The 13,623-nt window shown below is 44.2% G+C and overlaps 1 long non-coding RNA gene across 1 annotated transcript in view; it reads right to left on the bottom strand.

Annotated features, from left to right (window-relative positions):
* Positions 1-13,623, bottom strand: part of LOC130276816 (uncharacterized) — an 87,972-nt gene that overhangs the window by 40,424 nt on the left and 33,925 nt on the right. The gene's annotated exons all lie outside the window — the stretch shown is intronic.

The following is a 13,623-nucleotide window of genomic DNA, read 5'->3' on the forward strand; positions in this document are numbered from 1 at the left end:
CAACCTCTCTGACTGCTGAAGATAGGCGCGGTACAAGGGAGTAGACAAGAGCAAGGTCGGACGTAGCAGAAGGTCAGGGCAGGCAGCAAGGATCGTAGTCAGGGGCAACGGCAGGAGGTCTGGAACACAGGCTAGGAACACACAAGGGAACGCTTTCACTGGCACAATGGCAACAAGATCCGGCGAGGGAGTGCAGGGGAAGTGAGGTATAAGTAGGGAGTGCACAGGTGAGAATACTGATTAGGCCTGCTGCGCCAATCAGTGGCGCAGCGGCCCTTTAAATGGCAGAGACCCGGCGCGCGCGCGCCCTAAGGAGCGGGGCCGCGCGTGCCGGGACAACACAGACGGGGAACGGGTCAGGTACGGGAGCCGAGATGCGCATCGCGAGCGGGCGCGTCCCGCATCGCGAATCGCATCCCGGCTGGGAGTAATATCGCAGCGCACCCGGTCAGCAGGTCTGACCGGGGCGCTGCGAATGAGAGAACGCTGCGAGCGCTCCGGGGAGGAGCGGGGACCCGGAGCGCTCGGCGTAACAGTAACTTTAGTGGATGGAGCGAGACATGATGTTCCAGATGTGCTCAATCGGATTCAGGTCTGAGAAACAGGTGGACCAGTCCATAGCATCAATGCCTTCCTCTTGCAGTAACTGCTAACACACTCCAGCCACATGAGGTTTAGCATTGTTTCACATTAGGAGTAACCCAGGGCCAAGAGCACCAGTATATGGTGGTCTAAATAGCTCATCTTGGTACCTAATGGCAGTCAGGCTCTCTCTGGCAAGCACATGGAGGGCTGTGCCCCCCGAAAGAAATGCCCCCCCACACCATTACTGACCCACCGCCAAACCGGTCATGCTGGAGGATGTTGTAGACAGTAGAATCTTCTCCACGGTGTCTCCAGACTCTGTCACATCTGTCTCATGTGCTCAGTGTGAACCTGCTTTCATCTGTGAAGAGCACAGGGTGCCAGTGGCGAATCTTGGTGTTCTCTGGCAAATGCCAAACGTCCTGCAGTGTTGGGCTGTAAGCACATCCCCAACCTATGGATGTCGGGCCCTCATACCACCCTCATGGAGTCTGTTTCTGACCATTTGAGTGGACACATGCACATTTGTGACCTGCTGGAGGTCATTTTGCAGGGCTCTGGCAGTGCTCCTACTGCTCCTCCTTACACAAAGGCAGAGGTTAGCGGTCCTGCTGCTGGGTTGTTGCCCTCCTACGGCCTCCTCCACATCTCCTGATGTACTGGCCTGTCTCCTGATAGCGCCTCCACGCTCTGGACACTACGCTGACAGACACAGAAAACCTTCTTGCCACAGCTCGCATTGATGTGCCATCCTGGATGAGTTGCACTACCTGAGCCACTTGTGTGGGTGGTAGACTCTGTCTCATGCTACCACTAGAGTGAAAGCACCGCCTGCATTCAAAAATGACCAAAACATCAGCCAGGAAGCATCGGAACTGAGAAGTGGTCTGTGGTCACCACCTGCAGAACCACTGCTTTATTGGGCGTGTCTTGCTAATTGCCTATAATTTCCACCTGTTGTCTGTTCCATTTGCACAACAGCATGTGAAATTGATTGTCAATCAGTGTTGCTTCCTGAGAGGACAGTGTGATTTCACAGAAGTGTTATTGACTTGGAGTTACATTGTGTTGTTTAAGTGTTCCCTTTATTTATTTTTTGAGCAGTGTATGTATCCATAGGAACTCTGTGTACCAGTATGCAACTTAGTATGCCATGATTGTTTTTCTCAGTGATTTCATAGGAATCCATAAGAGAAAAAACTCCTGTACCTCAAAGGTACAGTAGGATTCATAGCAAGCCTATAGAACATTATATTATGGAAACAGATTGTGCTTATTTAATAGCGTATTCTTTGGGGGCCATTATTGAGCTGACAATTCATTCTAGCCATTCCACAGGCCAAAAACGACTGTTCTTCTTGCTGCAAACAACAAAATGATATTACAAAAAAGGAACTTAATTTTCTTAACCTTCCCAGATATTTGTACTCCTAGAAGTGACAATGTCTTTCAATTTTCAGTACTAAATTACTAGGGTTATGTAAGGGTAACTATCAGTGAGGTATAATGTAGAAGTCAACTATATTGTGGCTTTAGTAATACGCTTACAAATTGCACATGTCAGCTCAGGTTATCCCCTCAGGTGACTGCAATGGAGTGTACGCTATTATTATCCCACCAGCCAGGAGCAATTCTAGAGTGTCTAGTGTCTGGGGAGTGAAATGAAATGACAACCTTGCTTCTTCTTCCTGTATATTTAGATTAGTAATAGAGACCGCTACATGGGGTGTCACCGGTTATAAGCCTAAGGCCAGCTTCCGATGGATGCATCATGTCTGCATGATCCAGCCCAAACCTTTGGGAAAAGAGCTAACTAAACTTTAAAAAGTATAACATTTGTAGTGGTAAACTAAAGGCCCTTAGTGAAAAGCCATGCATCCAACTATGCAGACTTTGGCAGGACTGGCTGGTGTTCTAATGTGTATGCGCCCCCCCCCCCCCCATAACTCTGTAGGGAAGAGAAGGAATAGGCACATCGTTTTAAAGGGATAATCCAGGGAAGTACATACAGATATATGTACACACACACACACACAGGGGTCAAGTCCTGGGAAAAAAAATTGTGGGAACTCACTCAAGATTTCCACTCAAGGGCTGGTCCTGCCCATGGGAACAGTGTTCCTACTGTGGAAAAGTGCAGAAATTCCGTTCCTGTGTGTTCCTGCAGGACTTGAGTCCTTAATACGTACCGTATTTTTCGCCCTATAGGACGCACCGGCGTATAAGACGCACCCAATTTATAGGTGCAAAATCTAAAAAAATAAAGATTTTGAACCCAATAGTGGTCTTCAACCTGCGGACCTCCAGATGTTGCAAAACTACAACTCCCAGCATGCCCGGACAGCCGTTGGCTGTCCGGGCATGCTGGGAGTTGTAGTTTTGCAACATCTGGAGGTCCGCAGATTGAAGACCACTGCATAGGAGGTAATACTCACGTGTCCCCGCCGCTCCGGACCCGTCACCGCTGCCCTGGATGACGCTCCATCGCTGTCGCCGTGTCCCTGTCGCTCCGGAACGTCTCTGCTGCCGGCCGGGTATCCTCGCTCTCCGTCGCCGCCATCATGTCGTTACGCACGCCGACTCACGTACGTGACGACGTGATGACGAGGAAGGAGAGCGCCGGCCATACAGGGGATCCCTGAACGGAGAAGACACCGAGGAGGCAGGTAAGGTCCCTCCTGGTGTCCTGTAAGCACTAACCTGGCTATTCAGTCGGGCTGTTCGGGACCGCCGCGATTCGCCGTGAAATCGCGGCGGTCCCAAACAGCCGGGTTAGTGTCACTTTCCCTTCAGACGCGGCGGTCAGCTTTGATCGCCGCGTCTGAAGGGTTAATACAGGGCATCACCACGATCGGTGATGTCCTGTATTAGCCGCGGGTCCCGGCCGTTGATGGCCGCAGGGACCGCCGCGATAGGGGTGTATTCGCCGTATAAGACGCACCGACTTTTTCCCCCCAGTTTTAGGAAGAAAAAGTGCGTCTTATACGGCGAAAAATACGGTATATTTGTACATCCTTTCCCCCTCCTGCCTACAACTCCCAGAAATAATTGCAGCTTTGCCAGCCAGCTCACTCTCTGAGAGCAGCCCCCACCTTTCTGCTTTGAGCAGCAGGGAGAAGTACAGTGACAAACAAAGGTATACGGACACTTTTAGTTTTGTTTAGTAGAACTACTGGTTGTCCAAGCTTATGGTTGTAGGCTATAACAAATGTAGAGTCACACATGTCACCCATCTGTTAGCATGTTGGACCTCCTCTGGCTATCAAAAGCACAGCAATTCTTCATGTCATGGATTGAAGAAAGATTGAATTAAGGGTTAAAATTGTCCTGCAGAAATATTGGCCCATTTAAAAATATAGCTTTTTGCAGTTGCTGCATGTGAAGGTCAAGGAAGCAAGTAAAACTTGTACCTGGAAACAATCCATGACTATACGACCCTTGTGGAATGGAGCATTTTTCTTCTGACAGTGTCCTACTATAGTGTAAACAGCGGCTGTGAAGGGATAAATGTGGTCAGCCACTATGCTTAGATAAGCCCTTTTGTCCAAACATCTATTCACAGGTATCAGAGGACCCAAAGTTTGTGCCAAAAAAAACATTTCCCCCACCATTACACCTTTCGCCATCAGCCTGATCAGTTAATACCTGACAGGAAGGGTCATTGATTCATGCTGCTTGTGCCAAATTTATTTTCCCACTGGACTTACCTTTCTTACGTTATTGCTCCTCTGTGCTAAGAAACAATGGCCCAGATTTACCAAACAGTCTTTAAAGGGGTACTTTGCCCCTAGACATCTTATCCCCTATCCTTTGGATGTCTGATCGTGGGGTCCCACTGCTGGGGACTCCCGGGATCTCGGCCGCAGCACCCTGCTGTCATCACTGCACAGAGCAAACTCGTTCTGTGCATAATGACAGCGATACAGGGGCCTGAGCATCATGATGTGATACCTCCTCCTCCTTGTAACGTCACGGCCCGCCCCCTCAATACAAGTCTATGGAAGGGGGCATGGCAGCCACATAGTTAGTCACAGGCCAGAAACAGAAAAGGAAAAATCCCAGACAACCAGATATACCAGACAGAATATAAACTCACAAACAGGGCTGAATAAATTGAACTAACAAACAGTTCAAAAACCTGTATCCAGATAAACGGCAGATGTGAATAAATGAACAAGACAAGGTATGGAATAAGAATACAGCAGAAACCAGAATATGTAGGGGATGAACAGATGAACTGAATGTTAAACAATAAACTGATCAGAAACATAAACAACAACAAGAAATGTGGTCTCAAATGGCTGGAGGTGCTCAACCCCAAATGAGGTTGTGCATTTATACTGGGGGAGCAGATCCTGCCCTTGTAGTCCGTTGCTAGGGGCGATCCCCAACATAAAAATGCATACAATGGAGGATGCCTGCATCGGACTAAAAGTCCCACAATAGAATCCTACACCAGATAAACAGTGTGGCTGTGTAACAATTAGAATAATACAATACAGGAATTTAGGTTCACTACTGTGGTAGATGTATACAATGACATTGGCTCTCCCTCAACACTGATGTTAAAATTGAGACATTCGCCAGTGTATCCTTATATGAAGGACATACCAGAGCCCACACACCAACGCCAAGGTTTCTCAAATGTCACGGGACCTAACGCTAACCTACCTGTGCGTGAAAAGCAAAAACCAGGGGCCAGTGGGCAATTACAGCAGTATTAGGCCGACTCACAGCCTCCTCTTAGGTACCCTCCAGCGTGGCTAAGCACACATACAATGGGAGGAGGGAGACAGACTGCAAGCCCTCCTGGGAGGAGGCTGTGAATCGGCCTAATACTGCTGTGCACCACAGTAGTGCACCTAAATCCCTGTATAGTATTATTCTAATTGTTACACATCCACACCGTCTATCTGGTGTAGGATTCTATTGTGGCACTTGTAGTCCGCTGCAGGCATCCTCCATTGTATGCATTTTTATGCTGGGGATCGCCCCTAGCAACGGACTACAAGGGCAGGATCTGCTCCCCCAGTATAAATGCACAACCGCATTTAGGGTTGAGCACCTCCAGCCATTTGAGACCACTTTTTTTTTGTTCTTTAAAATTTATACTTGGAGGTGTGTAAACTCCATATGTAATGCGCCTTGAACATCTTCCAGGCAGCATTAAGGTAGCACCTGTGAGGCCATGCACCTATATTAGCCAAGCCAACATAGGTGGGGCTTGCAGCCTGCCTCCCTCCTCCCATTGTATGTGTGCTTAGCCACGCTGGAGGGTACCTGGGAAGAGGCTGTGAGTCGGCCTAATACTGCTGTAATTGCCCACTGGCCCCTGTTTTGCTTACCCCACACAGGTAGATTTAGCGTTGGGTCCCGTGCCATTTCAGAAACCTTGGCGTTGGTGTGCGGGCTCTGGTATGTCCTTCATATAAGGATATACTGGCAAGTGTCTCAATTTTAACATCAGTGTTGAGGGATAGCCAATGTCATTGTATACATCTACCACAGTAGTGCACCTAAATTTCTGTATTGTATGATGAGAAACATAGAACACTGTTCACACTGGGACACAGAACAGAAATACACTGGCGACCCCACTCCACAAAAGGAGTGGACAGCAATAATGACTCCAGATAGACTTCTAGCCAGTGGGCAGACTCCACTGTGTGACGAGAATACTGGCCTAGAAGGAAACAAAAATATAATACACGGAACACTAACATTACCGATTAAGTTTAAAGGACACAGATCAGTGAGTAAGCACAGAGCCCACTGTAGACCAATGGTAAAGCTAATGATGAAACACTAGATCAGTGATCATGAACTCTATGATCAAAGAAAACCAAACTTCACAACTTGAAGGGACACAGGTCAGGATTCTCACAGTGAAAGCAGAGACTAAGAAACAAGGTAAAAGCAGAACGGACATACAATCCTAAAAACCAACAGATGTACCACAGACTAAAATCAATAATGAACAGGACTATAAACCAAGTTAAAACTAAGTATTACAAGATAAATACAAAGTGCATGATAAAGCAGACAGGGTCAGCATTGCACAACACACCAGCAACCAGAGTGCTGCAAAGCTAGGGTTTAAATAACCATACCCGAGTTGCAATTGGCTCAGAGCATTAACTCTTCCAAGCACAGGAAGAATTAGAACAGAAACTGTTCAGACAAGAATACCATTGTCTGAAAAGACCCCAAGACATACAATTTCAAAAATACAAAAATGGACATTACACACACTTCTCTGGTGTGATTTTGGTCCACTCTTCTTCCAGTCTCTTCCACAGTTCTGTGACTGTTGTAGGTTTCTTGGCCATAACTTTGTCACCAAGGATTTCCCACAGGTTTTCCATTGGGTTTAGATCAGAACTCCGAGCTAGCCATTTCATTGTTTCAATGTTTTCAGTTTCAAGGAACTGCTTTACCCATTTTGCTGTGTGACAGGGGGCATTGTCCTGCATTAAACTACTGGCTGATTGAGTGATGTGTTGTTGAAGAAGGTTCTGATACACACTTGCATTCACTCTGCCATGTATCTGTATGAGAGGTCCGGCTCCTGCTGTAGAAAACATTCCCCAAACCATGACACTTCCTCCTCCACCTTTCACTCACTTCTTTACACTGACTTCTTCACACACTTTGGGTTCAGTCTTTCCCCAGTTTGTCGATGAACATAATGTTTCCCATCAGACCCAAATAAATTAAACTTGCTTTCATCACTAAAATGAACTCTGGACCACTTCTCCACTGTCCACACAACATGCTCCCCAGCATAGGTTAATCTAGCCTTTTGATTCTTTCTGCTAATGAGAGGTTTAGTCACTGCAGAGTGGGCTTTCAGTCCAAATGCTCTTAAATGTTGAGACACTGTATGACGAGACAGATCCTTACCCTGTTCAGTGCTGAACTGGCGAGCAATTCCAGCTGCAGAGTTGAAACAATTACCCATGGAGATTCTCCACATTATCCTGTCCTCTCTTGCATTTGTCTTTCAAGGGCGACCAGCCTTCTTTGGGGACTTGAATGAGTTTGTGATGTTGTAAAGATGCAATATTCTAGAAATCACAGACTTGGAACGACCAACGCATGCTATGGCTGATAGGGTCACCCCTTTGGCCTTCATCTGGACAACCTGTTGCCGGAGGGTTTCAGTCACTTTGGAACAGCACATCATTTTGGCAAAGTCAGTGAAAACTGGAAAGTTAGGCTGCCAGTTAAATAGGGTCAGATCATTAACCGGTTGCCGACTAAGGATGAGCCAGCTCGTCCTGTGACGGCAAGCGGTGTATGATGCAGGCTCCTGAGGGACATTGAAACCATCCCTGGTGGTCCAGTGGGGTGGATCGCCCCTCAGCAGCACGATTGCGGGGCGGGGGGAGGGGAGGGTTGCGATATACTGCTGAGGTAGCCAGAGGGCTTACCTCTCCTCCTGCTGCTGCTGCGCTGTGAATGATAAAGCCTGACAGGGCCAGGGTTTATCAATCGAGCACAGAGCACACAGATCAATGTGGTTCTATGAAACCACATTGATCTGTATGAGGAGTCTAATGATTGCTCCTAAAAGTCCACTAAGGGGTCTAAAAGTGTAAAAAAATATATATTTTTTTATAAAAGGTTAAAAAAAACACACCCATTAACCCCTTCCTTATTAAAAGTTTAAATCCCCCCCACCTTTTCCCAAATTCCATGTAAAAAAAATGTAACCATGATAAAAATAAACATATGTGGTATCGCCGCGTGCATAAATGTCCAAACTACAAAAATATATCATTAATTAAACCGCACGGTGAATGGCGTACGTGCAAAAAAATTCCAAATTCCAAAATAGTGTATTTTTGGTCACTTTTTATATCATGAAAAAATGAATAAAAAGCGTTCAAAAAGTCTGATCAATACAAAAATGGTATCGATAAAAACATAAGATAACGGTGCAAAAAATTTGCCCTCATAGTGCTCCGTACATGGAAGTTATAGGGGTCAGAAGATGACAATTTGAAATGTATTCATTTTTGTGCATGTAGTTGTGATTAAGACAAAATCAAACCTATATAAGTAGGGTATCATTTTAACCATATAGACCTACAGAATAAAGATAAGTTGTCATTTTTACCGAAAAAGGTACTGCGTAGAAACGGAAGCCCCCAAAATGTACAAAATTTAGTTTTTTCTTCAATTTTGTCGCACAATGATTTATTTTTTGGGGTTTGCCGTAGATTTTTGGGTAAAATGACTGATGTCATTACAAAGTAGAATAGGTGGCACAAAAAATAAGCCATCATATGGATTTTTAGGTCCAAAATTGAAAGGGGTATGATTTTTAAGAGATAAAGAGGAAAAAAACTAAAGTGCAAGAACAGGAAAACTCTGCGTCCTTAAGGGTTAAGGAAATTAGCACCAGTTGCCAGATTAACACCAATAACTTTCAGGTATCTGAAAGTGTTGTCTAATTTTGATCAGTGTTCTTTTTCAATTATATCATTTACATTTTTATTCTGTGCTTTAGAATAAATACAATTTATGAAAGCTTAAAATACTGCGATTTTAATCATGTTAGGATATATTCACATAGGACTACTCATATAAAGGAAAGAAAAGCCGGCCACTCACCATAGTCCATCTTCTGGCTTTTATTGCAGCATATAATACTCACAAATACAAAAAGGGAGGGGGAAGGAGCGGGGGATGCAAAGGTAACAAGTTCCTTTTCGCACTTAACAAGTGCTTCTTCCGGCCAGAAGCACTAAACGAAAGAACAGATCTTGCAATATGCTTCTGAGTTCAGGGAACACCCATCTGAGACGTCAGACATCACATGTGAGGGTACATCACTGGTGATTGGCTACCTGTCTCACTTACCTGTATATCTGTAACGCAGTCACAAAGAAGGTTATATGGCCAGAAGAAGCACTTGTTAAGTGCGAAACAGAGCTTGTTGCCTTTGTACCCCCCGCTCCTTCCCTCTCCCTTTATTTATTCGTGAGTATTATATGCTGCAATAAAAGCCAGAAGATGGACTATGGTGAGTGGCCGGCTTTTCTTTTCTTCATATGAATATCACTGCTGTATATCATTTATAGCCTGAGCACCTCCACTATTTATAAGCAAAGAACCACTTCAGCCCAGGGATCAGTTTTTCAATACTACCGCAGTGCCGTATGCATATTTCTACAGCTTAGAATCTTGGATTGGTATAACCTATCAGCTCTACAGAGCACACAGTTAAGGATAACAAAGCCACAAAACATGGAACCGGATCAGAAAGGGCCGTTGGAAAAGTTGGATGTTGCCATATTAACCGGGAGAGAGGATACCGAGGGTTTTTTTTTGGACTTTAATGTCAAGGATGATATTGAAATCATAAGCATTATGACGCTAGAATATCGCATTACATCACTGTCAGAGAAGGAGATTGCTTTATTCTGGACCGTAAATTCTCTTCAGTCATATGTACATTGCGATAGAGTCCCTAGAGGACTCAGAGCTTACAAATTTCCAGCAGTATTTCAGGCCAATGGGATTTTTGTAAACGCATGGAAGCAAGCACATCATGAGCATTCGCAAAAGTTATTACAGATTGTTCTTACACGAAATAGAATTGAATATGATAAGGTTTCTAAAGAACTGTCTAAATGTAAAAATGAATACATGGCCAGAGCATCTCACGAGCAATCGCAGAGTTTCTTTGAAAAACTAGAGAATAATCTAGTTACCATCCAGAAAGAAACCAAGATCATTAAATGCACAAAATTCATAAGGGACAAAAAAGATTATGACACGGATCATGTATTCTCTCGACAGAATAAAAATTCTACAATAGACCCGGACGTTGCTAGGGATAACAGAAAGAAAAAAATCCCCAAAAGGAATGCCAGCAAGTCAGCCCCACTAGAGGATCTTCACACAGTCCCTATTAAGAACACAGGCCCACATTTATCATTGCAGTGCAAGTGAAGCATTTTTTTACACCTTTTTTTTGTGTGCTGATAATGTGTAGGAGCACCAAATTTATTAAAAGGTAAAAGAGCTTTGATACATTTTGTGCAGGTCACATTTTCTGAAATTTCTGTCTACACATAAACCAAAAAGCTACACCATGTCTGGGCTGGTGTAGTTTTAGAGACTTTTCAGTGGCTTTGCGCCTTCTTTTGCTCCTTTTTACAAAAAGGCGCAATGATAAATCCCTTCCATATCTATATATTGCCAAAATCAGTGGATTGCAACTCAAAATCAGTGGATTGCAACTCAAAATCAGCAGAAATGTGTAAACAAAAAGGCGCAAAAAAAGGCGCAAAAAACCCTGCTTGCGCCTTTTTTCCCCCTTTTTTAGACACAAAAAACAGTCTAAAGACAATGATAAATGTGGGCCACAGAGCCTAACCGTAAAGAACAACACAAGAATATCCAGGTAGCTCCATCTGCAATCCCTTTAGAGGAAGAAGTGGGAGCACGAGACGAGTGAAAAGACAGAAACAGGAGCAGAGACTCTGTATTGCACGAACAGGAAAAACGGAAAGCAACCGCCTGGAAACCTTCAAATTGAAATCTAATGTGATTAATCTAACCGATCACCCCCTAGATGAAGCGACACTATCTCTGCTGCAAAAGGACTCAATTTCGGTCTTGAAGAAAAATTCAATGAAGTCCAGTTTGAAATAGACCTAGCTAAATCCATGAGAGACATTAATCTGTATAAATTTTTCTCCAAAAACGCTGTGAAAAAAAGTGACAGAGCACCTATCCCAGTATGTGGATTGGCTGCTGAATCCCCTTTTATCATTAAAGGAGTATTCCAGGCAAAAACTTTTTTATATATATATCAACTGGCTCCGGAAAGTTAAACAGATTTGTAAATTACTTCTATTAAAAAATCTTAATCCTTCCAATAGTTATTAGCTTCTGAAGTTTTCTGTCTAACTGCTCAATGATGATGTCACGTCCCGGGAGCTGTGCATGATGGGAAATTATCCCCATACGAACTGCACAGCTTCCAGGATGTGACATCATCATTGAGCAGTTAAACAGAAAACAACTCAACTTCATAAGCTAATAACTATTGGAAGGATTAAGATTTTTTAATAGAAGTAATTTACAAATCTGTTTAACTTTCCGGAGCCAGTTGATATATAAAAAAAAGTTTTGGCCTGGAATACCCCTTTAATCCCTTCCTACATTAAGGACACGAGTCATTTGCTTAATTTAGTTAAAGATATTCAATGGGAAAGTAACTTCAAATTATGCTCAATAGACGTAGTCAGACTGTACACCCGCATCCCCCATGATGCGGGTGTACAGGCTGTAAAGGAGTTTCTACATCATACAGAGGTGTCACCAGAGCTTATCAATATTGTAATAAAAGGACTTAAGTTTGTACTTGCCAATAGCACATTTAAATATGCAGAGCAATGGTATAGGCAAGAGACCGGGACCCCGATGGAGCCCCCGGTCTCCTGTACTTATGCTAATCTATTTTTGGCAATATTCGAAGACAGGTACATTTATATATCTACTAACCCTTATCTGCAGTATGTTAAAGGGGTTGTGCGCTACCCTGACTTTCGGAGCTCCGCTCACAGCGTCCGGAAGTTCATTACTCCGAACGCTGTGTGCGGGCTTCCGTGTTCGCGGCCGCCGGGCGTGACGTCATGCCCGGCCCCTCGTGACGTCTTGCCCGCCCCCTCGTGACATCTCGCCCGCCCCCTCAACGAAAGTCTATGGGAAAGGGGCACGGCCGCTGTCACGCTCCCTTCCCAAAGACTTTGGTAGAGGGGGCGGGCGTGACGTCACGAGGGGGCGGGTGAGACGTCACGCCCAGCGGCCGCGAACACGGAAGCCCGCACACAGCGTTCAGAGTAATGAACTTCCGGAATCTGTGAGCGGAGCTCCGAAAGTCAGGGCAGCGCACAACCCCTTTAAAACCTACGCCAGATATGTGGATGACATTTTGGTCATCTGGTCAAGGTCTGAACAACAGTTTATTGATTTTGTCAATCATCTGAACAACATAAATACAGTAAATATGACATTTACACACCAATATGGAGGAGATTCATTGGCATTCTTAGACATAAAATTGCTTGTCAAAAATAATACACTCATCACAGAGGGCTACAGGAAAGAGGTTGCTAGGAATACTCTACTTCACTACAATAGTTCACACCAGCGGACAGTCCAAAAGGGTATACCGTACGGGCAATTCATTAGATTAAAAAGGAACAAAACTGCAGAAGAATCTTACCACACGCAGACCGATGAATTAGAAATCAGAATAAAAGAGAGAGCATACCCAGAGTCATTGATTAAAACAAGTAGACAAAGGGCTAACATGAAAAAAAGACATAATTTGCTACAATCTAAACCTAAAAATATACAAGAGAAACGATTCACTTTTGTATTCGAAAAACTTACCCATGAATCACATAATAGAAACAGCTATTAGACGCAACTGGTATGTGATAGAAGCAGACGGAGATTTAAAAGACATAGCAATCAGAAAACCTTTAATTACATACAGAAAAAATAGAACGATAGGGGACAATCTAAGAAAGAGAGAACAAAGAATTCAGAAAACAACATGGCTAGGTGACCTCACACCACAAGGCAATTTTAGCTGCAGGAACTGCAATTTTTGTAAATACAATAAGGCAACCAGAAATTTACAATCGGTCCGATCTTTCATACAGTAAACATTTTTATTACTTGTCGATCTAAAAATATAGTCTATGCACTGTTCTGTCCATGCTATTTCTTCTATGTGGCAAAAATGAGGCAACAGTTATTTATGCTCATAAGGGAACTTTTATTCCATTCGCACTGGAAAAAAACGGTGTCCCTCGTTTACTGTCCCACATGAAGGAAAAGCATGACAATAACCCAGAAGTCCTGTGATTTGTGGGACTCGAAAGAGTGGAAGCCAAGGAGGGAGAAAGAATTGACATAACACTCCTGAAAAACCAATCGAACCAATGCGATGGGCCCTCTAGGGTTAAACGAGAGAACAGATCTTGCAATATGCTTCTGAGTTCAGGG

This window comes from Hyla sarda, chromosome 6 (genome assembly GCF_029499605.1).
Source record: "Hyla sarda isolate aHylSar1 chromosome 6, aHylSar1.hap1, whole genome shotgun sequence".
Classification (NCBI taxonomy): domain Eukaryota; kingdom Metazoa; phylum Chordata; class Amphibia; order Anura; family Hylidae; genus Hyla; species Hyla sarda.